This window comes from Lissotriton vulgaris, chromosome 12 (genome assembly GCF_964263255.1).
Source record: "Lissotriton vulgaris chromosome 12, aLisVul1.2, whole genome shotgun sequence".
NCBI classification, from domain to species: domain Eukaryota; kingdom Metazoa; phylum Chordata; class Amphibia; order Caudata; family Salamandridae; genus Lissotriton; species Lissotriton vulgaris.
In genome coordinates, this window is record NC_141700.1 from 446,373,440 (window position 1) to 446,396,102 (window position 22,663).

Here is a 22,663-nt window from a genome sequence, read left to right on the forward strand (position 1 = left end):
AAACGCCCCTTCATATGCCTTCCTCGTCCTTGGTGCTAGACTCTCTCCCACGAGGTGACGAAGTTCGGGGCACCGAGAGACCAGAGAGCTTCGGGAAAGGGTGCCGGCTCTGGGTCCGCTGTGGGAAGGAAACCCGAAAAAGCCTGCATATGAAAACGAGACAGTGCATCAGCCGCCTGATTCATTACCCCCGGGACATGTTTTGCTCTGAATAGCACATTCAGTTGCATACACAGTAAAACAATTTCTTTGAGCAGTCTTAAAATCAGTTTACATCGTGCAGCCTGGCTATTGATGCACTCGACCACGGTCATATTGTCAGACCAAAATATCACAGAGTGATCTTTGAACCCTTCGGGCCAGGTTCTCAGGGCCACCAAAATGGGTAAAAGTTCAAGGAAAGCAATATTACTTGTCAGACCATTGTCATGCCACCATGTCGGCCACCTTTGTGCCGACCATTTTGTGCCGAAGATGGCACCAAAACCAATGCTACCTGCTGAATCTGTCCATAGCCCCAGCTCTTCCGAGGACACGGCTGGTTTGTTCCAGACGACTCGACCATTAAAGTCCGCCAGGAATGCTAACCAAATGCGCATGTCCTGGCGGACCTCAGCCGATAGTCTCGTGCGATGATGGCCCTCCTTCAGGCCGACCATAGCTTGGGCAATTGAACGGGAGAAGGGGCGGGCCATTGGTATAACCCTCAGGGCAAAATTCAACTGTCCCACCAACTGCTGTAATTGATGCAGCGTAACTTTAGATCCATTTATACACACTCGCAGGGCTGCCCTGAACTTCAACACTTTGTCAGCTGGCAAACGAAAACAACCCTCACTGGAGTCTAACTCGATCCCCAGAAACTCGAGGCAAGTCGCAGGACCCACCGTCTTACCTGGTGCCAATGGCACACCAAACTGCTTCATTAACATACAAAATTCGGCCAAGGCCCGGCCACATTCGAGATCCCCGGCTGCCCCAAGGAACAGAAAATCATCAAGGTAATGCATTACATGTTGGAAACCCGTCTTCTTAGTGAAGACCCATTGTAGAAAACTACTGAATTTCTCGAAATAGGCACAAGATATAGAGCACCCCATCGGCATACACTTATCCATGTAATAACAACCCTGAAACATGAAACCCAGGAGACGCTGGTCGTCTGGGTGTACCGGGAGCAATCGGAACGCTGACTCGATATCTGACTTCGCCATCAGCGCCCCGGGCCCCAGGCGATTCAAAATGGCTACGGCCTCATCGAAGGATGCGTACCGCACCGAACATACTTCCGGATCTATTGCATCGTTAACAGAAAAACCACGTGGAGCTGATAAATTATGAAACAATCTGAACTCACCCGGGTCCTTCTTGGGGACCACCCCTAAAGGAGAACAAACAAAATCCTGCACCGGGGGTACACTAAACGGGCCGGCGACCCGACCTCGAGTAACCTCTTTCCGGATCTTATCCTGTACCACAGTCGTATGCTGCAGGACCGAAAGTTGATTTTTACACTTCTCCACACCCTGAAAGTCCCCTACCGGGATGCGGAAACCATACGAAAATCCGTTCCGCAGCACCCCAGCAGAAGTACGATCCGGGTATTCACTGAGCCAGGGAATCATCGCCAAGGTATCAATCGGGGTAGGTAAAGGCGCCCCTCGGACTATGTTAGACCTGTTTGGCGCCTCCTCTCCCCCCGTTATCACCCGTTTTGGCTCTGCACGTGGACTCAGGATGGGGCGACCCGCACCCACTACATTCATGTTTAAATTTACACGATCCCTGGGGCCTAGTACATTTACCTCTGTTGAAATTAAAGCACAACCCCCTTTTTCCTGTATTGCCGGCAGGTCTCGAGTGATCGTCGGTACCCGTACCTGAACGAAAGGGCGTCCCCCCATATTGGCGGGAGGATTCGCCAACATTACTTCCTACCAATGGCATTTTCAACATACCTGTCTCCTTCATTTTATCCCATGTCAAAGAATCATAACAATCCCAGGTTAAGCTTTTATTATGCTCTTTAGCCTTTCTAAAAAGATTATCGTAGCAGAACCAATGGTTACCCTGGTATGATGTCGAGTACCCCATGATTCGCGACTGATAGGTCGGCAACTCGGAAAGCAACTCGGGCCTACGTTCCCCCAAGATCGACGTAAAGATTCCCCATGCATTGCCCCAATTGCCAATATTTTCATTCACTTTAAAGGCGGCCATTTTTGCGCGCCAAACACTCGGATGCATGAGGTCTTTCTGACCCTTAACATGCTCCACCTCATAATGATCAACAAGCAACGAGAAGATGTTCACATATTCCCCCGCCCAAATCTTCTCCTTAATTGCCAAAGGCACATGTTGACCCAACCTTTCTCTACTAGAGGGTGCTGATTCATCCCTCGCAATCGGCAATGGCCGCTTACCTGCACCGGACGCTGCCTCTGCGGTCGCAATCGTCCCCTGTGGCTTGTCAACTACTGCAACCGGCGCGGACACCTTGGCTGCATCCCGTTTCTCGCGCAATTGCTTCATCAGCGCCTGCCCCTCGGCAGCCGTGGCGCCCTCACTACTTTCGCCCAACCACGCTGCAAGTTGTGCTGCCAGCTCGGGCGGCATATCTTCATTGGACACCGGGGTGACCACCACGGGAATCGGATTCCCCTCCGCCGGTACTGGGGTTGGCGCTTCGAGCGGGGTACAGGGAACCGGGACGTCTCCCCCAGCTGGTCCCCTCCTTGGCCTCTTGGCTCTCCCTCCTGGAGCTGCTCCAGCCGACGGACGTTCCGGCCCCCCTTCCCCGTCTCTCTCCGCCACCCGCTTCTTCAGCTCGGTCATCTCCTTCATGAGGACCCGAACCATCTGTTCGGTCGTCATTCTCTTCCCGCCTTTCTTGGGCATTTCTCCGACAGAGTATCTGTAAGACAAAAGAAAGATTACAACGCTCAAAATTGGCTCTTCGTTCCGTCTCGAGCTCACGTGCAGCGAGGAGGTGCAGCTTCAGAGCACAGGAACAAGAGGATGCCTTCTGGTCTTGCGTCCCCTTTTATCCGTCTTCAGGGTGGGCGTAAACCCGCCCCTGCCTGCCCCGAGGGCGTGGCCAGCAGCGTCAGTGTCTAGGCCAGCCCACTCTAGGGCGGGAAAAAGCGCGCCCCGGCCACGCCGCTTCGGGCATACCAGCCGAGACACGCCTCCCGCCCAAGATGGCTTCCCGGGGGGATCGTGGTACTCTGCCATACGTGCGGGGGGACCGAGTGGTCGCCCCTTTCCATTCACCTCTATCTTGTTCTTTGTCATTTTCTTTTCCCTATTTCAGTCAATGCATTCCTACAAAAATCTTCACAATACCAAGCATGTTATTTAATTTTTAAGATAACTTATTCTAAAGTTCATAGAACCAGATATTTATTCTTAAATTGTATTCAACATGTGTATGATGAAAATTATTTGGAAAGCATGGAGAAAACAGTTAGGTGCTGTTGAGATTTGAACTCAGGATTTTCTGTTTACGAGACAGGAGCTTTAACCACTAAGCCACAGCACCAACGGTAATAGTAAAAAATGCATAAATCATTTATTGTTGATGATGAAAATGTGTTTTCTGCTATAAATTCTTCTTTATATGTATTGTAATCTTAAACACGAAAAGATACTCAATCACTACGCAAGGATTAATATGTTTTAATAAACAGGTACTCTTATAAAACTCAATTTCATTTCTTGAATTCTTTACTATTTTTTTTCATAAAGGTATTACTATTGCTCCAATCTAGGTAGAAATTTCATATACGTCTTTCTCATAGATATGTATTTTTTTCATTTTGCAATAACAGTATTCATTCTAAAATCTTGAAAATACTTGGGTTTTTATAAGGTTTAAGATGATCTGTTCAACAGTAATATGAATCAGACTTTTATATTTTAATTGTATCGGAATAAGACCTAATGAATATGATTTGTTATATAACAATGAGAAAAGCAAGGCACTGCTGAGAGTTGAACTCAGGATCTCCTGTTTACTAGACAGGCGCTTTAACCAGCTAAGCCACAGCACCCACTTGATTCTTAATTTTGAAACACTTTTCTTTATGGTGTTCAAGAGAATATTGCTTTTTCACTTTCATATTCTTTTCTAAGTTCACACACTTCTCCACTCAAACACTTTAGATGAATGAAGACTCTTCACTTATTCAAAAACACCTCTCTAATTTGAAGTTTACCCTATTCATATCATTTTAAAATATACCTTGCTGAAGAATGGATTAGTTGAATTCAACAATAGAGTGATCATTCACCTCTATCTTGTTCTTTGTCATTTTCTTTCCCTATTTCTGTCAATTCATTCCTACAAAAATCCTCACAATACCAAGCATGTTATTTAATTTTTAAGATAACTTATTCTAAAGTTCATAGAACCAGATGTTTATTCTTAAATTGTATTCAACACTTGTTTGATGAAAATTATTTGGAAAGCATGGAGAAAACAGTTAGGTGCTGCTGAGATTTGAACTCAGGATTTCCTGTTTATGAGACAAGAGCTTTAACCACTAAGCCACAGCACCAACGGTAATAGTAAAAAATGCATAAATCATTTATTGTTGATGATGAAAATGTGTTTTCTGCTATAAATTCTTCTTTATATGTATTGTAATCTTAAACACGAAAAGATACTCAATCACTACGCAAGGATTAATATGTTTTAATAAACAGGTACTCTTATAAAACTCAATTTCATTTCTTGAATTCTTTACAATTTTTTTTCATAAAGGTATTACTATTGCTCCAATCTAGGTAGAAATTTCATCTACGTCTTTCTCATAGATATGTATTTTTTTCATTTTGCAATAACAGTATTCATTCTAAAATCTTGAAAATACTTGGGTTTTTATAAGGTTTAAGATGATCTGTTCAACAGTAATATGAATCAGACTTTTATATTTTAATTGTATCGGAATAAGACCTAATGAATATGCTTTGTTATATAACAATGAGAAAAGCAAGGCACTGCTGAGAGTTGAACTCAGGATCTCCTGTTTACTAGACAGGCGCTTTAACCAGCTAAGCCACAGCACCCACTTGATTCTTAATTTTGAAACACTTTTCTTTATGGTGTTCAAGAGAATATTGCTTTTTCACTTTCATATTCTTTTCTAAGTTCACACACTTCTCCACTCAAACACTTAAGATGAATGAAGACTTTTCACTTATTCAAAAACACCTCTCTAATTTGAAGTTTACCCTATTCATATCATTTTAAAATATACCTTGCTGAAGAATGGATTAGTTGAATTCAACAATAGAGTGATCATTCACATCTATCTTGTTCTTTGTCATTTTCTTTCCCTATTTCTGTCAATTCATTCCTACAAAAATCTTCACAATACCAAGCATGGTATTTAATTTTTAAGATACCTTATTCTAAAGTTCATAGAACCAGATGTTTATTCTTAAATTGTATTGTTTGATGAAAATTATTCGGAAAGCATGGAGAAAACAGTTAAGTGCTGCTGAGATTTGAACTCAGGATTTCCTGTTTACGAGACAGGAGCTTTAACCACTAAGTCACAGCACCAACAGTAATAGTAAAAAATGCATAAATCATTTATTGTTGATGATGAAAATGTGTTTTCTGCTATAAATTCTTCTTTATATGTATTGTAATCTTAAACACGAAAAGATACTCAATCACTACCCAAGGATTAATATGTTTTAATAAACAGTTACTCTTATAAAACCTAATTTCATTTCTTGAATTCTTTACAATTTTTTTTTCATGAAGGTATTAATATTGCTCAAATCTAGGTAGAAATTTCATCTACTTCTTTCTCATAGATATGCATTTTTTTCATTTTGCAATAACAGTATTCATTCTATAATCTTGAAAATACTTGGGTTTTTATAAGGTTTAAGATGATCTGTTCAACAGTAATATAAATCAGACTTTTATATTTTAATTGTATCGGAATAAGACCTAATGAAAATGATTTGTTATATAACAATGAGAAAAGCAAGGCGCTGCTGGGAGTTGAACTCAGGATCTCCTGTTTACTAGACAGGCACCTTAACCAGCTAAGCCACAGCACCCACTTGATTCTTAATTTTGAAACACTTTTCTTTATGGTGTTCAAGAGAATATTGCTTTTTCACTTTCATATTCTTTTCTAAGTTCACACACTTCTCTGCTCAAACACTTAAGATGTATGAAGACTCTTCACTTATTCAAAAACACCTCTCTAATTTGAAGTTTACCCTATTCATATCATTTTAAAATATACCTTGCTAAAGAATGGATTAGTTGAATTCAACTATATAGTGATCATTCACCTCTATCTTGTTCTTTGTCAACTTTTTTTCCCTATTTCAGTCAATGCATTCCTACAATAATCTTCACAATACGAAGCATTTTATTTAATTTTTAAGATAACTTATTCTAAAGTTCATAGAACCAGATGTTTATTCTTAAATTGTATTCAACACTTGTTTGATGAAAATTATTCGGAAAGCATGGAGAAAACAGGTGCTGCTGAGATTTTAACTCATGATCTCCTGTTTACTAGACAGGCGCTTTAACCAGCTAAGCCACAGCACCCACTTGAGTCTTAATTTTGAAACACTTTTCTTTATGGTGTTCAAGAGAATATTGCTTTTTCACTTTCATATTCTTTTCTAAGTTCACACACTTCTCTACTCAAACACTTAAGATGAATGAAGGCTCTTCACTTATTCAAAAACACCTCTCTAATTTGAAGTTTACCCTATTCATATCATTTTAAAATATACCTTGCTGAAGAATGGATTAGTTGAATTTAACAATAGAGTGATCATTCACCTGTATCTTGTTCTTTGTCATTTTCTTTTCCCTATTTCAGTCAATGCATTCCTACAAAAATCTTCACAATACCAAGCATTTTATTTAATTTTTAAGATAACTTATTCTAAAGTTCATAGAACCAGATGTTTATTCTTAAATTGTATTCAACACTTGTTTGATGAAAATTATTCAGAAAGCATGGAGAAAACATCTAGGTGCTGCTGAGATTTGAACTCAGGATATCCTGTTTACGAGACAGGCACTTTAACCACTAAGCCACAGCACCAATGTTAATGATAAAAAATGCATAAATAATTTATTGTTGATGATGAAAATGTGTTTTCTGCTATAAATTCTTCTTTATATGTATTGTAATCTTAAACACGAAAAGATACTCACTCACTACGCAAGGATTAATATGTTTTAATAAACAGGTACTCTTAAAAAACTCAATTTCATTTCTTGAATTCTTTACAATTTTTTTTCATAAAGGTATTACTATTGCTCCAATCTAGGTAGAAATGTCATCTACGTCTTTCTCATAGATATGTACTTTTTTCATTTTGCAATAACAGTATTCATTCTAAAATCTTAAAAATACTTGGGTTTTTATAAAGTTTAAGATGATCTGTTCAACAGTAATATGAATCAGACTTTTATATTTTAATTGCATCAGAATAAGACCTAATGAAAATGATTTGTTATATAACAATGAGAAAAGCAAGGCGCTGCTGAGAGTTGAACTCAGGATCTCCTGTTTACTAGACAGGCCCTTCAACCAGCTAAGCCACAGCACCCACTTGATTCTTAATTTTGAAACACTTTTCTTTATGGTGTTCAAGAGAATATTACTTTTTCACTTTCATATTCTTTTCTAAGTTCACACACTCCTCTACTCAAACACTTAAGATGAATGAAGACTCTTCACTTATTCAAAAACACCTCTCTAATTTGAAGTTTACCCTATTCATATCATTTTAAAATATACCTTGCTAAAGAATGGATAAGTTGAATTCAACAATAGAGTGATCATTCACCTCTATCTTGTTCTTTGTCATTTTCTTTTCCCTATTTCAGTCAATGCATTCCTACAAAAATCTTCACAATACCAAGCATTTTATTTAATTTTTAAGATAACTTATTCTAAAGTTCATAGAACCAGATGTTTATTCTTAAATTGTATTCAACACTTGTTTGATGAAAATTATTCGGAAAGCATGGAGAAAACAGTTAGGTGCTGCTGAGATTTTAACTCAGGATTTCCTGTTTACGAGACAGGCGCTTTAACCACCAAGCCACAGCACCAACGTTAATAGTACAAAATGCATAAATAATTTATTGTTGATGATGAAAATGTGTTTTCTGCTATAAATTCTTCTTTATATGTATTGTAATCTTAAACACGAAAAGATACTCAAACACTACGCAAGGATTAATATGTTTTAATAAACAGGTACTCTTATAAAACCTAATTTCATTTCTTGAATTCTTTACAATTTTTTTCATGAAGGTATTATTATTGCTCAAATATAGGTAGTAATTTCATCTACGTCTTTCTCATAGATATGTAGTTTTTTTCATTTTGCAATAACAATATTCATTCTATAATCTTGAAAATACTTGGGTTTTTATAAGGTTTAAGATGATCTTTTCAACAGTAAGATGAATCAGACTTTTATATTTTAATTGTATTGGAATAAGACCTGATGAAAATGATTTGTTATACAACAATGAGAAAAGTAAGGCGCTGCTGAGAGTTGAACTCAGGATGTCCTGTTTACTAGACAGGCGCTTTAACCACTAAGCCACAGCACCAACGTTAATAGTAAAAAATGCATAAATAATTTATTGTTGATGATGAAAATATGTTTTCTGCTATAAATTCTTCTTTATATGTATTGTAATCTTAAACACGAAAAGATACTCAATCACTACGCAAGGATTAATATGTTTTAATAAACAGGTACTCTTATAAAACCCAATTTCATTTCTTGAATTCTTTACAAATGTTTTCATGAAGGTAATAATATTGCTCAAATCTAGATAGAAATTTCATCTACGTCTTTCTCATAGATGTGTAGTTTTTTTCATTTTGCAATAACAGTATTCATTATAAAATCTTGAAAATACTTGGGTTTTTATAAGGTTTAAGATGATCTGTTCAACAGTAATATGAATCAGACTTTTATATTTTAATTGTATCGGAATAAGACCTAATGAATATGATTTGTTATATAACAATGAGAAAAGCAAGGCGCTGCTGAGAGTTGAATTCCGTATCTCCTGTTTACTAGACAGGCGCTTTAACCAGCTAAGCCACAGCACCCACTTGATTCTTAATTTTGAAATACTTTTCTTTATGGTGTTCAAGAGAATATTACTTTTTCACATTTTTATATTCTTTTCTAAGTTCACACGCTCCTCTACTCAAACACTTAAGATGAATGAAGACTCTTCACTTATTCAAAAACACCTCTCTAATTTGAAGTTTACCCTATTCATATCATTTTAAAATATACCTTGCTAAAGAATGGATAAGTTGAATTCAACAATAGAGTGATCATTCACCTCTATCTTGTTCTTTGTCATTTTCTTTTACCTATTTCAGTCAATGCATTCCTACAAAAATCTTCACAATACCAAGCATTTTATTTAATTTTTAAGATAACTTATTCTAAAGTTCATAGAACCAGATGTTTATTCTTAAATTGTATTCAACACTTGTTTGATGAAAATTATTCGGAAAGCATTGAGAAAACAGTTAGGTGCTGCTGAGATTTTAACTCAGGATTTCCTGTTTACGAGACAGGCGCTTTTACCACCAAGCCACAGCACCAACGTTAATAGTACAAAATGCATAAATAATTTATTGTTGATGATGAAAATGTGTTTTCTGCTATGAATTCTTCTTTATATGTATTGTAATCTTAAACATGAAAAGATACTCAATCACTACACAAGGATTAATATGTTTTATTAAACAGGTACTCTTATAAAACCTAATTTCATTTCTTGAATTCTTTACAATTTTTTTCATGAAGGTATTATTATTGCTCAAATATAGGTAGTAATTTCATCTACGTCTTTCTCATAGATATGTAGTTTTTTTCATTTTGCAATAACAATATTCATTCTATAATCTTGAAAATACTTGGGTTTTTATAAGGTTTAAGATGATCTTTTCAACAGTAAGATGAATCAGACTTTTATATTTTAATTGTATTGGAATAAGACCTGATGAAAATGATTTGTTATATAACAATGAGAAAAGCAAGGCGCTGTTGAGAGTTTAACTCAGGATCTCCTGTTTACTAGACAGGCGCTTTAACCAGCTAAGCCACAGCACCCACTTGATTCTTAAATTTGAAACACTTTTCTTTATGGTGTTTAAGAGAATATTGCTTTTTCACTTTCATATTCTTTTCTAAGTTCACACACTTCTCTACTCAAACACTTAAGATGAATGAAGACTCTTCATTTATTCAAAAACACCTCTCTAATTTGAAGTTTACCCTATTCATATCATTTTAAAATATATCTTGCTGAAGAATGGATTAGTTGAATTCAACAATAGAGTGATCATTCACCTCTATCTTGTTCTTTGTCATTTTCTTTTCCCTATTTCAGTCAATGCATTCCTACAAAAATCTTCACAATACCAATCATTTTATTTCATTTTTAAGATAACTTATTCTAAAGTTCATAGAACCCGATGTTTATTCTTAAATTGTATTCAACATGTGTATGATGAAAATTATTCGGAAAGCATGGAGAAAACAGTTAGGTGCTGCTGAGATTTGAACTCAGGATTTCCTGTTTACGAGACAGGCGCTTTAACCACTAAGCCACAGCACCAACGTTAATAGTGAAAAATGCATAAATAATTTATTGTTGATGATGAAAATGTGTTTTCTGCTATAAATTCTCCTTTATATGTATTGTAATCTTAAACACGAAAAGATACTCAATCACTACGCAAGGATTAATATGTTTTAATAAACAGGTACTCTTATAAAATCCAATTTCTTTTCTTGAATTCTTTACAAATTTTTTTCATGAAGGTATTAATATTGCTCAAATCTAGGTAGAAATTTCATCTACTTCTTTCTCGTAGATATGTATTTTTTCCATTGTGCAATAACAGTATTCATTCTATAATCTTGAAAATACTTGGGTTTTTATAAGGTTTAAGATGATCTTTTCAACAGTAAGATGAATCAGACTTTTATATTTTAATTGTATCGGAATAAGACCTAATGAAAATGATTTGTTATATAACAATGAGAAAAGCAAGGCGTTGCTGAGAGTTGAACTCAGGATCTCCTGTTTTCTAGACAGGCGCTTTAACCAGCTAAGCCACAGCACCCACTTGATTCTTAATTTTGAAACACTTTTCTTTATGGTGTTCAAGAGAATATTGCTTTTTCACTTTCATATTCTTTTCTAAGTTCACACACTTCTCCACTCAAACACTTAAGATAAATGAAGACTCTTCACTTATTCAAAAACACCTCTCTAATTTGAAGTTTACCCTATTCATATCATTTTAAAATATACCTTGCTGAAGAATGGATTAGTTGAATTCAACAATAGAGTGATCATTCACCTCTATCTTGTTCTTTGTCATTTTCTTTCCCTATTTCTGTCAATTCATTCCTACAAAAATCTTCACAATACCAAGCATGTTATTTAATTTTTAAGATAACTTATTCTAAAGTTCATAGAACCAGATGTTTATTCTTAAATTGTATTCAACACTTGTTTGATGAAAATTATTTGGAAAGCATGGAGAAAACAGTTAGGTGCTGTTGAGATTTGAACTCAGGATTTCCTGTTTACGAGACAGGAGCTTTAACCACTAAGCCAAAGCACCAACGGTAATAGTAAAAAATGCATAAATCATTTATTGTTGATGATGAAAATGTGTTTTCTGCTATAAATTCTTCTTTATATGTATTGTAATCTTAAACACGAAAAGATACTCAATCACTACGCAAGGATTAATATGTTTTAATAAACAGGTACTCTTATAAAGCTCAATTTCATTTCGTGAATTCTTTACTATTTTTTTTCATAAAGGTATTACTATTGCTCCAATCTAGGTAGAAATTTCATATACGTCGAAGGTGGATATCTGACTATGGTTACCCCCAAACTTTTTGCCTGGTGTTTAGCTGGTTTTTGACTTAGTTGGCCTGGGTTCCTGCTATTCAGGACCCCAGGCTGATTGCTCTCTCCTTAAAATGGACTCCATGTACCTTAGGTGCATAACACAATTGGAATTGGTTCACCTTATAGGCCCCTGTAACAGTGTACCATAGGTACCCAGGGCATAGGTGTAGCCAAGGCCTACCAGGGGCTGCAGCATGTATTGTGCCACCCCTGGCCTGGCCTCCATATTTGACACAACTGGCTGATCACTCAGCTGGGGTAAGTTGGTGTAATCACCTCTTACTTAGGTACAGTATGCCTGTGCCTAACCCTAAACTGGACACATATGTTCCTATCAGCCACTCCTATGGAAGGCCTCATCAATCCTGGAGGCAGAGTGCTTGGAAATATGTGAGATGGTGCTCTAGCATGAGCTGAGCCTGTCTGCAGCTGTCGGGAACCACTCCCTAAGCTGTTCCGGGATATTGCCATACCATATACTCTTAAGTGCATTATAATCCTCGCGGTTAAATGCTATCTTTGGTTTGGCTTTATCAAAACATGTCGAGTAAGGTGTCATACGAATTGGAATACTATCCCCTCGCCAGTTCTGGCGACGGGGATAGCATTCCACCCTTCTAGAGGGACACGACATGTGTGTAGCCTTAACCCCGGTTAAAGTTAACCAGAGCCTCAGCATCACAAAATGGATGCTGCCACCACAGACACAAGTCTGGCCTCCTGCTGCTGACCGAAACTCGGCAGATGGTGGCCTGGACAAAGGGTTTCCTGCCTTGGGAGGTGCGAGCACCACCCCAGACAGGATTTTGTGTATTAGGTAGGACAGGGCTGAAAAGAATCAGACATGCCCGGGGCACACAAGGTGTCCCCGTGCATAGGCCAGCCCAAACCGGTTCTGGGGCCTTCCAGCCCCAGTCCTGGCGCGGAGCTGGACAAAGGAAAGGGGGTGTAACCGCCCCCCTTCCTGGTTCCTCCCAGAGGAGGGACCTAGTAGGTGATCCACCCCCTAGATTGGAATAAGAGGGGGAGCAGTGCCATTGCACAGGAGATCATCCCGAAATCAACTTAAACTAAGAGGAAGACTGGACTTCGACATTCTGCTGCACAGAAGACTGAAGAAGAATCTCCCTTGTGGCCAAGGAGTGACCACCCTGTGAACACAGGTACCAACCAGCAACTCGACGTCTGCTTTGCCGCCGCCTCCCGCCGGAGCCCGAGCCCAGAGCCCGACAAGAACCAGATTCCCAGACCTCTCAGAGCCCGATCCACAGTCCCTGCAAAGAAGGGACCCGTGGAGGCACCGAGTGACGTGGGACCGGACCTCTTGAAAGACACCCGAAAAGCTGACTGCGCAGCTTCTGAGGCATCCTCGACGTTGTGCTTTGGGGATTGAGAACCCCCACCACCGAGCAGCCCTTGCACCGAAGATCAGCCCCCCAGCATCTCCACGATCTGCGTGGGGCCCTTTTGCACTGTGCCACTCGACGCGCCATCCCGGCCACTAGCCACGCGGCCAGCGGCCATCTTGGCGACGAACCCGAAGATTTAAACAGCAGGTCTGGTTGCTCCAGACCTACCCAAGCTCCTGTGAAAAGGAGCACCCGCTCTGACCTTGCTGGTCCGAGTGAACAGCATCTTTCAACTCCTGCGTGGCTTGCATTTGCCAAGGCCTGTTTGCTCCGATCAGGTCGCCGACACCGCCAACAGCGAGAGGCCTACGTGGGACAGCTCGTGACCGACTCCTGGACGTCCTCGACCCCGGGTATCCACGTGGCTGCAGAAAGAAGCTACCCGACAACGCCTGTTTGCACCCGACATCACCTGGTTCCACTCTGGTTCCACGGCAGTTACTGGCTAGTGACTTTGAACACTGTCCCCTCTGCTTTCAGGTCTTCACATCTTCAGATCCACCCTTGGATCCACCGGAACTCTTCTCATCGAGCCGCCTGCAGCATCTCCTGCTCCAAGCACCATCGACCAGCGTGACGAAACCCGACACATCTTCGACCCTGTGCACCCGCTTCCTGTGGGTGAGGTAACTCAGCTCCGCCGGTGCTCCTGCACTGGTACACATCCCAAGGGCCTGTGTTTTAAGTTTCAGCTCCGTAGGTCACTCGGAAGGTTCCTAACTTTCTAACTTTGTGCTTTTTACGCACCATAGACTTTGTATTGAGAAGTGCGTGCACTTTGAACACTGCACCCGAGTCCCGTGGGCCTTTCCCGACTTAGTTAACTCCAGTCTCGAATAGCTCCAGCGATTCCCAAGGCCCTAGGCCTCTTCACTTTCCTCCTGGTATCTCTTATACCACTTATTTAGTATATGGTTTAGGTGGCCCCTAGGGCTCATCCATATTGTGCAACTTTTGTGTATTTTAAACTGTCTTGTGATTTTACGCTTGTGCTTCTGTGCTCATAAAGAGTCCAGGGGATTTTATAGTTAATAAATCAATATATATTTTCAATATATATCTGTGTGGTGTCCCTTTCATTTGGTATTCAAGGGGGTTGTGTATGGTATAACAGCTGGCTTCACATGCCTTTCAGAGTTTAGCCTAAGACTGCTTTGTCCACGTTACCACTAGGATAACTGGTCTACAAGGTTGAATTACAACCATCATCATAAGGGTTGCTTGGCATGGTACAAAGTGATCACTAGAACTAGTGAGCATTATATACCAGGCCAACTTCTCACATTGGTGAGCAGCGGATTGGGATCTGAGCTTGCTGTTGTTTTACCATTACAATCTTTGAGATTATCATCTGAAAGATCACACAGGTACCTGCTAGGTACATATAAAACAAGACTAGTATACTTAAGTTCTACTGAACTTAGTTGTTGTAGAGCAAAGGGAGTAGCACACCCTAGCTACAACTACTAGATAGGTTTAGTAGGTAAACACCAGTGTAGGTAGATTGCAACACATCCACCCACACTAGAGCAATGTCTGGAACAGAGGGGTCCAGTGGACTTACTCCTGTTGAGAGTGACCCTCCAAGGGCACCATCCCAGTTTGCTATTTTTCCTTTTAAGGAACTAAGACAGCTTTGTGTCTTAAGGGGTCTGAAGACAGGGCCTTCCCCTACTGCAGACCACCTAAGAGAGCTTTTGGATCAGTCTGAAGCTCTAAAGACCTCTAAAGCAAACCCCACAGGGAATGCTGAAGGAGGCCATCCTTCAGAGGATGACACTGTAGACACCCCTGCCCCTATCATCCTAGAAGATGAGGAAGCCTCCACCACTGGAGCTCCTAAAGTAGATGTAGAGGAAGAAGAAGAAGAGGGGGAGGAGGTGGAGAGCAGTGAGTCAGATGATGACAGAGATAGTCAGGTGCTGGTCAGTAGACTGAACCAGGCTAACTTAAGTCAACTTGGGAATGAATCAGGTAACAACCCATTCAGACCCTCAGGTGGACTTAACCAGGGCCATAGGAGGAGGAGGCATCACTCAGGTGAATCCAATACCTCCCATGTCTCTAGAGGCTCTCATGGTCACTCCAGAAAGGAGATGACTAGCCCTCAGAGAAGGGAACATGAGGCCAAAATGAGAGAGGCTGAGCTTAGGATCCAGAGGCAAGAGTTAGAGGTTGCCCTGGCTAAGGAGAAACTTGCTAGAGCAAGACAGCCTAGAGAGAGTGGATTAGGATCCACTGGTGGCAGCACTATCCAGAAGGATAAAGACAGGTCCTTTGATACAAGAAACCTGAGTAAGATTGTGCCCCCCTACAAAGCTGGGGATGACATCCACAAATGGATGACTGCACTTGAGAGAGCCTGCATGGTACAGCAGATCCCTCAGGAGCAGTGGGCAGCAATCCTGTGGCTCTCCTTTGAAGGTAGAGGCAGAGACAGACTCCTCACAGTTAGTGATGAGGATTCTAGAAACTACATGGTCCTGAAGAGTGCTCTGATTGATGGGTTAGGCTTAACCACTGAACAGTACAGGTTAATGTTCAGAGATACCCAGAAGACACAGACTCAGGACTGGTCTGAATTTGTTGAATGTGCCACTAAGGCTCTGGAGGGCTGGTTGCTCGGAAGTAAGGTTACTGACTATACAGGATTGTATAATTTAATTATGAGAGAGCAAATCTTAAGTAATTGTCAAAATCAGCTTCTACATCAGCACCTGGTTGACTCTGATCTGACCTCCCCACAAGAATTGGGTAGGAGGGCAGACAAATGGGTCAGAACCAGGATCAGGCCTAAGAACCAGGGTGGTGACCAAAAGAAAGAGACTACCAAGCCTCAAGAGAAGGGTGGGGATAAAAGTAAGGAAAAGACTTCCCCAGGGCCCCAAAACTCCAAGAATGGGGGTGGGTCCCAAGACACTTCTACATCCCAGAAAAAGCCTTATTGTCATACCTGTAAACAGGTGGGGCATTACAAAACAGATAGCTGTTGTCCCAAGAATGGCAATAGGGAGAATATACCTCCAGGTAAGGCTCCAACACCTCCTGTCACTGTTAGCAGTGGTCCCCCAGGTGGTGGGAGCACCCCCATGAATTTGGGTGGGTTTACTTTTGGAGGACAGGTGGACTCTGGCCTATCCAGGTCCCCTAACTCAGATACTCTTGTCTATGAGACTGGCATGGGGTTTGCCAATTTCACAGCTTGCCCAAACACTTTGAGCAAGTATAGACAGGAGCCCCTCATCAATGGCTTGAAAGTTGAGGCCTTCAGAGACACAGGGGCTAGCATCACCATGGTGGCTGAATGTCTAGTCCCCTCAAGGCAACTTTTACCTGATGCCAAATATCAGGTGACAAACATTGATGGCATAGAATCCAATCATCCCATGGCAGTAGTCAATCTTAGCTGGGGAGGTGTCACTGGCCCAAAGAGAGTGGCAGTGTCAGCAAACTTGCCTGTAGATTGCCTACTGGGTAATGATTTGGAAATCTCAGCCTGGGCTGAGGTTGAACAGCAAACCCATTCTAGAATGGTAAATCCCCATGGAAAGGTTAGTGGGGCTGTAATGGCTACAGCCCCAATTCAAGATGTCCTTCCTGAAAAGGTTGGGAGGGCTGAGCAAACCTCAGCCCCATCTTTAGATAACTTCCCTCCTGAAAAGAGTAGCAGGGCTGCACTAGTAACAGCCCATACCCAAACTGAGTCTCCTCCTGAAAAGGTTGGTGGGGCTGTGATGGCCACAGCCCAAACTCAAACTGATACATGGGTAGTGAAGCCTGAAATGATGGATCACTCCACCCAAACAGAGAGCATTGAGGAGGAAGAGAAATCTCCCTCCCACCAGACTTTAGGAAAGGATCAGCCTCCTCAGGGAACTGATCTTACCCCTGATGAAGGAACTGTCCCAGAGGTTGTTAGGCCTGGCCTGACAGAGCCTCTGATGGCAGTGGACCCTTCTCAGGAGAGACCCAGTCTGGAGCAGGTAACCTGCCCCTCTCTACCTTGCCTTACTCAGCCCAGGGCTGCAGAGGACAAGAAGGACAGTGAGACCCAAAGGGCCCCCTGTCAAATAAAGCACCCCCATCAACAGATTAGGGGCACCGAAACTAGTAGCCCTAGTGAGGTGAAAACTTTAAAAACTCCTGAGGGATCCCCCTTAAAAGTAGTTAGGGACCTCCCCCAGATGGATATTGTTGGGCACAGCCAAACCTGGGACCAAAAGGCCCCAAACCTGACCTGTCCCTCCAGTAAGCCAAACAGAGGGACCCAGCCTCCAGCTTTAGGTAGCCAGAGGTTGACCCTGAGAGCACAGTGCAACTCAGTCAGAGAAAGAAAGGCACACATGGTGGAGAGTGATTGGAGGAAGCTGAGCCCTACAGAGGAAACTCACTTCAGTACTCCATCCCAACACCAGCCTTTGACTTTGCAAAGACACACCACAGGTAGAGATTCCCTATGGTGGAGACCCTCAGATACCCTTAGGGTGAGGGATTGCTTAGTGGACCATGAGACAGGGGGTTACCAAGCCAGAGCTGGTACTTCCTTATATGGCCACTTAGGCAATATAGGCTTACCTGGTCAAGGATAGCCTTATCTCCTTTCGTTTGGGGGGGGGTTATGTAGGAAGGTGGATATCTGACTATGGTTACCCCCAAACTTTTTGCCTGGTGTTTAGCTGGTTTTTGACTTAGTTGGCCTGGGTTCCTGCTATTCAGGACCCCAGGCTGATTGCTCTCTCCTTAAAATGGACTCCATGTACCTTAGGTGCATAACACAATTGGAATTGGTTCACCTTATAGGCCCCTGTAACAGTGTACCATAGGTACCCAGGGCATAGGTGTAGCCAAGGCCTACCAGGGGCTGCAGCATGTATTGTGCCACCCCTGGCCTGGCCTCCATATTTGACACAACTGGCTGATCACTCAGCTGGGGTAAGTTGGTGTAATCACCTCTTACTTAGGTACAGTATGCCTGTGCCTAACCCTAAACTGGACACATATGTTCCTATCAGCCACTCCTATGGAAGGCCTCATCAATCCTGGAGGCAGAGTGCTTGGAAATATGTGAGATGGTGCTCTAGCATGAGCTGAGCCTGTCTGCAGCTGTCGGGAACCACTCCCTAAGCTGTTCCGGGATATTGCCATACCATATACTCTTAAGTGCATTATAATCCTCGCGGTTAAATGCTATCTTTGGTTTGGCTTTATCAAAACATGTCGAGTAAGGTGTCATACGAATTGGAATACTATCCCCTCGCCAGTTCTGGCGACGGGGATAGCATTCCACCCTTCTAGAGGGACACGACATGTGTGTAGCCTTAACCCCGGTTAAAGTTAACCAGAGCCTCAGCATCACAAAATGGATGCTGCCACCACAGACACAAGTCTGGCCTCCTGCTGCTGACCGAAACTCGGCAGATGGTGGCCTGGACAAAGGGTTTCCTGCCTTGGGAGGTGCGAGCACCACCCCAGACAGGATTTTGTGTATTAGGTAGGACAGGGCTGAAAAGAATCAGACATGCCCGGGGCACACAAGGTGTCCCCGTGCATAGGCCAGCCCAAACCGGTTCTGGGGCCTTCCAGCCCCAGTCCTGGCGCGGAGCTGGACAAAGGAAAGGGGGTGTAACCGCCCCCCTTCCTGGTTCCTCCCAGAGGAGGGACCTAGTAGGTGATCCACCCCCTAGATTGGAATAAGAGGGGGAGCAGTGCCATTGCACAGGAGATCATCCCGAAATCAACTTAAACTAAGAGGAAGACTGGACTTCGACATTCTGCTGCACAGAAGACTGAAGAAGAATCTCCCTTGTGGCCAAGGAGTGACCACCCTGTGAACACAGGTACCAACCAGCAACTCGACGTCTGCTTTGCCGCCGCCTCCCGCCGGAGCCCGAGCCCAGAGCCCGACAAGAACCAGATTCCCAGACCTCTCAGAGCCCGATCCACAGTCCCTGCAAAGAAGGGACCCGTGGAGGCACCGAGTGACGTGGGACCGGACCTCTTGAAAGACACCCGAAAAGCTGACTGCGCAGCTTCTGAGGCATCCTCGACGTTGTGCTTTGGGGATTGAGAACCCCCACCACCGAGCAGCCCTTGCACCGAAGATCAGCCCCCCAGCATCTCCACGATCTGCGTGGGGCCCTTTTGCACTGTGCCACTCGACGCGCCATCCCGGCCACTAGCCACGCGGCCAGCGGCCATCTTGGCGACGAACCCGAAGATTTAAACAGCAGGTCTGGTTGCTCCAGACCTACCCAAGCTCCTGTGAAAAGGAGCACCCGCTCTGACCTTGCTGGTCCGAGTGAACAGCATCTTTCAACTCCTGCGTGGCTTGCATTTGCCAAGGCCTGTTTGCTCCGATCAGGTCGCCGACACCGCCAACAGCGAGAGGCCTACGTGGGACAGCTCGTGACCGACTCCTGGACGTCCTCGACCCCGGGTATCCACGTGGCTGCAGAAAGAAGCTACCCGACAACGCCTGTTTGCACCCGACATCACCTGGTTCCACTCTGGTTCCACGGCAGTTACTGGCTAGTGACTTTGAACACTGTCCCCTCTGCTTTCAGGTCTTCACATCTTCAGATCCACCCTTGGATCCACCGGAACTCTTCTCATCGAGCCGCCTGCAGCATCTCCTGCTCCAAGCACCATCGACCAGCGTGACGAAACCCGACACATCTTCGACCCTGTGCACCCGCTTCCTGTGGGTGAGGTAACTCAGCTCCGCCGGTGCTCCTGCACTGGTACACATCCCAAGGGCCTGTGTTTTAAGTTTCAGCTCCGTAGGTCACTCGGAAGGTTCCTAACTTTCTAACTTTGTGCTTTTTACGCACCATAGACTTTGTATTGAGAAGTGCGTGCACTTTGAACACTGCACCCGAGTCCCGTGGGCCTTTCCCGACTTAGTTAACTCCAGTCTCGAATAGCTCCAGCGATTCCCAAGGCCCTAGGCCTCTTCACTTTCCTCCTGGTATCTCTTATACCACTTATTTAGTATATGGTTTAGGTGGCCCCTAGGGCTCATCCATATTGTGCAACTTTTGTGTATTTTAAACTGTCTTGTGATTTTACGCTTGTGCTTCTGTGCTCATAAAGAGTCCAGGGGATTTTATAGTTAATAAATCAATATATATTTTCAATATATATCTGTGTGGTGTCCCTTTCATTTGGTATTCAAGGGGGTTGTGTATGGTATAACAGCTGGCTTCACATGCCTTTCAGAGTTTAGCCTAAGACTGCTTTGTCCACGTTACCACTAGGATAACTGGTCTACAAGGTTGAATTACAACCATCATCATAAGGGTTGCTTGGCATGGTACAAAGTGATCACTAGAACTAGTGAGCATTATATACCAGGCCAACTTCTCACAGTCTTTCTCATAGATATGTATTTTTTTCATTTTGCAATAACAGTATTCATTCTAAAATCTTGAAAATACTTGGGTTTTTATAAGGTTTAAGATGATCTGTTCAACAGTAATATGAATCAGACTTTTATATTTTAATTGTATCGGAATAAGACCTAATGAATATGATTTGTTATATAACAATGAGAAAAGCAAGGCACTGCTGAGAGTTGAACTCAGGATCTCCTGTTTACTAGACAGGCGCTTTAACCAGCTAAGCCACAGCACCCACTTGATTCTTAATTTTGAAACACTTTTCTTTATGGTGTTCAAGAGAATATTGCTTTTTCACTTTCATATTCTTTTCTAAGTTCACACACTTCTCCACTCAAACACTTTAGATGCATGAAGACTCTTCACTTATTCAAAAACACCTCTCTAATTTGAAGTTTACCCTATTCATATCATTTTAAAATATACCTTGCTGAGGAATGGATTAGTTGAATTCAACAATAGAGTGATCATTCACCTCTATCTTGTTCTTTGTCATTTTCTTTCCCTATTTCTGTCAATTCATTCCTACAAAAATCTTCACAATACCAAGCATGTTATTTAATTTTTAAGATAACTTATTCTAAAGTTCATAGAACCAGATGTTTATTCTTAAATTGTATTCAACACTTGTTTGATGAAAATTATTTGGAAAGCATGGAGAAAACAGTTAGGTGCTGTTGAGATTTGAACTCAGGATTTTCTGTTTACGAGACAGGAGCTTTAACCACTAAGCCACAGCACCAACGGTAATAGTAAAAAATGCATAAATCATTTATTGTTGATGATGAAAATGTGTTTTCTGCTATAAATTCTTCTTTATATGTATTGTAATCTTAAACACGAAAAGATACTCAATCACTACGCAAGGATTAATATGTTTTAATAAACAGGTACTCTTATAAAACTCAATTTCATTTCTTGAATTCTTTACAATTTTTTTTCAGAAAGGTATTACTATTGCTCCAATCTAGGTAGAAATTTCATCTACGTCTTTCTCATAGATATGTATTTTTTTCATTTTGCAATAACAGTATTCATTCTAAAATCTTGAAAATACTTGGGTTTTTATAAGGTTTAAGATGATCTGTTCAACAGTAATATGAATCAGACTTTTATATTTTAATTGTATCGGAATAAGACCTAATGAATATGCTTTGTTATATAACAATGAGAAAAGCAAGGCACTGCTGAGAGTTGAACTCAGGATCTCCTGTTTACTAGACAGGCGCTTTAACCAGCTAAGCCACAGCACCCACTTGATTCTTAATTTTGAAACACTTTTCTTTATGGTGTTCAAGAGAATATTGCTTTTTCACTTTCATATTCTTTTCTAAGTTCACACACTTCTCCACTCAAACACTTAAGATGAATGAAGACTTTTCACTTATTCAAAAACACCTCTCTAATTTGAAGTTTACCCTATTCATATCATTTTAAAATATACCTTGCTGAAGAATGGATTAGTTGAATTCAACAATAGAGTGATCATTCACCTCTATCTTGTTCTTTGTCATTTTCTTTCCCTATTTCTGTCAATTCATTCCTACAAAAATCTTCACAATACCAAGCATGGTATTTAATTTTTAAGATACCTTATTCTAAAGTTCATAGAACCAGATGTTTATTCTTAAATTGTATTGTTTGATGAAAATTATTCGGAAAGCATGGAGAAAACAGTTAAGTGCTGCTGAGATTTAAACTCAGGATTTCCTGTTTACGAGACAGGAGCTTTAACCACTAAGCCACAGCACCAACAGTAATAGTAAAAAATGCATAAATCATTTATTGTTGATGATGAAAATGTGTTTTCTGCTATAAATTCTTCTTTATATGTATTGTAATCTTAAACACGAAAAGATACTCAATCACTACCCAAG

At 41.6% G+C, this 22,663-nt stretch overlaps 9 non-coding genes across 9 annotated transcripts; all 9 read right to left on the bottom strand.

The window, feature by feature from the left end:
• Positions 1 to 3,978: 3,978 nt before the first annotated feature.
• Positions 3,979 to 4,052, bottom strand: TRNAT-AGU (transfer RNA threonine (anticodon AGU)). Its single transcript has one exon. It is a non-coding gene; the product is annotated as a tRNA-Thr (tRNA).
• Positions 4,053 to 4,486: 434 nt separating this feature from the next.
• On the bottom strand, positions 4,487 to 4,559 carry TRNAM-CAU (transfer RNA methionine (anticodon CAU)). The gene has a single exon. It is a non-coding gene; the product is annotated as a tRNA-Met (tRNA).
• Positions 4,560 to 4,996: 437 nt separating this feature from the next.
• On the bottom strand, positions 4,997 to 5,070 carry TRNAT-AGU (transfer RNA threonine (anticodon AGU)). The gene has a single exon. It is a non-coding gene; the product is annotated as a tRNA-Thr (tRNA).
• Positions 5,071 to 6,512: 1,442 nt separating this feature from the next.
• On the bottom strand, positions 6,513 to 6,586 carry TRNAT-AGU (transfer RNA threonine (anticodon AGU)). The gene has a single exon. It is a non-coding gene; the product is annotated as a tRNA-Thr (tRNA).
• A 435-nt stretch (positions 6,587 to 7,021) lies between these two features.
• On the bottom strand, positions 7,022 to 7,094 carry TRNAT-CGU (transfer RNA threonine (anticodon CGU)). The gene has a single exon. It is a non-coding gene; the product is annotated as a tRNA-Thr (tRNA).
• Positions 7,095 to 8,550: 1,456 nt separating this feature from the next.
• Positions 8,551 to 8,623, bottom strand: TRNAT-AGU (transfer RNA threonine (anticodon AGU)). The gene has a single exon. It is a non-coding gene; the product is annotated as a tRNA-Thr (tRNA).
• Positions 8,624 to 10,590: 1,967 nt separating this feature from the next.
• Positions 10,591 to 10,663, bottom strand: TRNAT-CGU (transfer RNA threonine (anticodon CGU)). Its single transcript has one exon. It is a non-coding gene; the product is annotated as a tRNA-Thr (tRNA).
• A 10,284-nt stretch (positions 10,664 to 20,947) lies between these two features.
• TRNAT-AGU (transfer RNA threonine (anticodon AGU)) lies at positions 20,948 to 21,021 on the bottom strand. The gene has a single exon. It is a non-coding gene; the product is annotated as a tRNA-Thr (tRNA).
• A 944-nt stretch (positions 21,022 to 21,965) lies between these two features.
• Positions 21,966 to 22,039, bottom strand: TRNAT-AGU (transfer RNA threonine (anticodon AGU)). Its single transcript has one exon. It is a non-coding gene; the product is annotated as a tRNA-Thr (tRNA).
• Positions 22,040 to 22,663: the final 624 nt, after the last annotated feature.